Source organism: Bidens hawaiensis, unplaced genomic scaffold (genome assembly GCF_021521415.1).
Source record: "Bidens hawaiensis isolate Kalapana, Puna unplaced genomic scaffold, B.hawaiensis_p1.1 tig00029060_1, whole genome shotgun sequence".
NCBI classification, from domain to species: Eukaryota; Viridiplantae; Streptophyta; class Magnoliopsida; order Asterales; family Asteraceae; genus Bidens; species Bidens hawaiensis.
Window position 1 is genome coordinate 255412 of NW_027494791.1, and position 2498 is coordinate 257909.

Here is a 2498-nt window from a genome sequence, read left to right on the forward strand (position 1 = left end):
GAATGTGTAGTAGAGTTTGAAGAGGATGATGGTCCCGTTTTACCGGAGGAGGATAAGTGTGATGATAATATCGTGCAGGATGAGCCCCATAATGTGCATCGTGAAGAGGGCGAAGGTTCTCAAGCTAACGAGTTTTCTGTCAGGGAACATGCTGTTAATGGGTTGGATGGTTGTGTGAACGATAATTCTAACGTGATGGTCGGTGAATTTTCGAACTCCTATGATCTTTCTAATGAGGAGGCGGTTGAGAATGGTAACGTTGATAGCACTAACGTTTCTGTGTTGAAAGGCAAGGGACATAAGAAGTTCAGACGGAAGTCTTTATTTTCTAATCGAAGTGGGGGTAGTGGTTCTAGGGAGCGTCCTAAGAAGAGACCAAGGGAGGATAAAGATATGTTTGATCTTGATAGGTTTATCGGTATTATGCACGTGCCTTCGGATGTTACTAGGGGTATCGAGACAGGTGTTGAAGGAGAGTTCTTAACACCGGATCTTAACAAAGGGATGTCTACTAATACGGAGGTGGTTCGAGACATCGAGGGAGAGTCTGAGGAGGCCTCGATGATTGGTAGAGGTATAGATCCGGTGCAACATCAAGGTCCAATTGAGGTGGAGTTGGAGAAGACCATTGAGCTGAGTAAGGCGTTAGGCGTTGAGAATTTGCAAGATTTTGTTTCTAATGTTAGAGAGGTTCTTGTTTCCGAAGGCTATCAAGATGGTGTTCAATGAATGTTTTTTCTCTGAACATCCGTGGGTTAGGGAGTTCTAGCAAAGCCGATTGGATTCGAGGTCTTCGAGTCCATCACGAGATTAGTTTTATTGTCTTACAAGAGTCGCAATTTGTTTCCTTGGATTCTGTGGATGTGGGTCGGTTTTGGGGTTATGGTGAGTATTCTTTTGATTGGGTTCCTTCATCTGGAAGGTCGGGTGGGTTATTATCGATCTGGGATTCTCAAGTCTTTCGTATGGAAAGGGTGGTCAAGAATAATAATTGGCTTCTTGTTTCGGGCACTGTGAAAGGAAAGAGTAGCTCATATCATATTCTCAATGTGTATTCTCCTCAAAATCTAGTTACTAAAAGAGCTCTTTGGGGGGAAATTCGTGATTTGATCGAGGAGGGTAATGGGAGGTGGATTGTGGCAGGAGATTTTAACTCGGTTCGGTGTGCTGAGGATAGGCGGAATTCTTTGTTTAATGTGGGTGAGGCCAATGAGTTTAACGACTTCATTGATGATTCGAATCTTCACGAGTACTCCTTGAAAGGGAGGCGTTTTACTTTCGTCGCAGGAAATAAATTAAGCCGTATTGACAGAATCTTCGTTAATTGGGATTTTTTTATGGAATGGCCGTGTGCGGAGTATATTGCTCTCGAGAGGAATAAGCCGGATCATAGTGCGTTGGTTTTGAAAATTGGTTCTTCCAAGAACTATGGTCCCAAACCGTTTAGGTTTTTCAATTCATGGCTTGGTAGAGAGGATTTTGGGACGTTGGTTAAGAAGACGCTTGTTGATGGCTCGTTTCATGGTTCTCCGGACGCGAGATTGCTGTATAAATTTAAAGCTTTGCGTGCTGCTATTACTAGATGGGCGATCGATTGTAAAGCCAAAGAAAAGGAGGAAAGGGTTTTATTGGAGCAAGAGTTGCGGGACTTGGACCAAACCTTGGAGGTCCGGGATTTGTTGGAAGAAGAGACATGGTCTTTAAGCGAAATTAAAAGACGGCTAGGCGAGTTGGATAATCATTATTACCGGGATTTGAAGCAAAAGGCTCGTTGTAATTGGGCGATTCATGGAGACGAAAATTCTCGATTTTTTCACGGTTTTATTAATAAACGTAAAGTTTCAAATTATTTTCCGGGTTTGGAAGTGAATGGGGCGTGGGAAACAAACCCGGTTCTCATTAAAAAGGAAGTTTTGCGATTCTTTGCTGGTATGTTTAAAGAATCTATTACACTCCGGCCTCGGTTGATTGGATATGGGTTTTCGGTCTTGTCTTCGGTGGAGGCGGATTTTTTGATCAGTGATTTTTCCGTGCATGAGATCAAGAAGGCGGTTTTTGATTGCGGTGGTGACAAAGCTCCTGGGCCGGATGGTTTTAATTTTAGGTTCATTCGGTTTTTTTGGGAGTTGTTCGAGAAGGATTTTGTTGATATTCTTGATCATTTTCATAAGGTTAAAAGTTTTTGCTCGGGGGTTGGTTCGTCTTTTATCACCTTAATTTCTAAGGTAAACAATCCGTCTTCTTTGGGGGATTTTAGACCGATAAGTCTCATTGGTTGTATCTTAAAGACTGTGTCGAAGGTGTTAGTGAATCGACTCAAAACGGTTATGAATAAGATTGTCTCAGAGCATCAGTCGGCTTTCTTATCCGGGAGATATATTCTTGATGGCCCTTTGGTGGCTAGTGAGGTTATTGCTTGGGCTAAAAAGAGGGAAAGAAGAATTTTTATGTTCAAGATTGACTTCGATAAAGCCTTTGATAATGTGAATTGGGAGTTC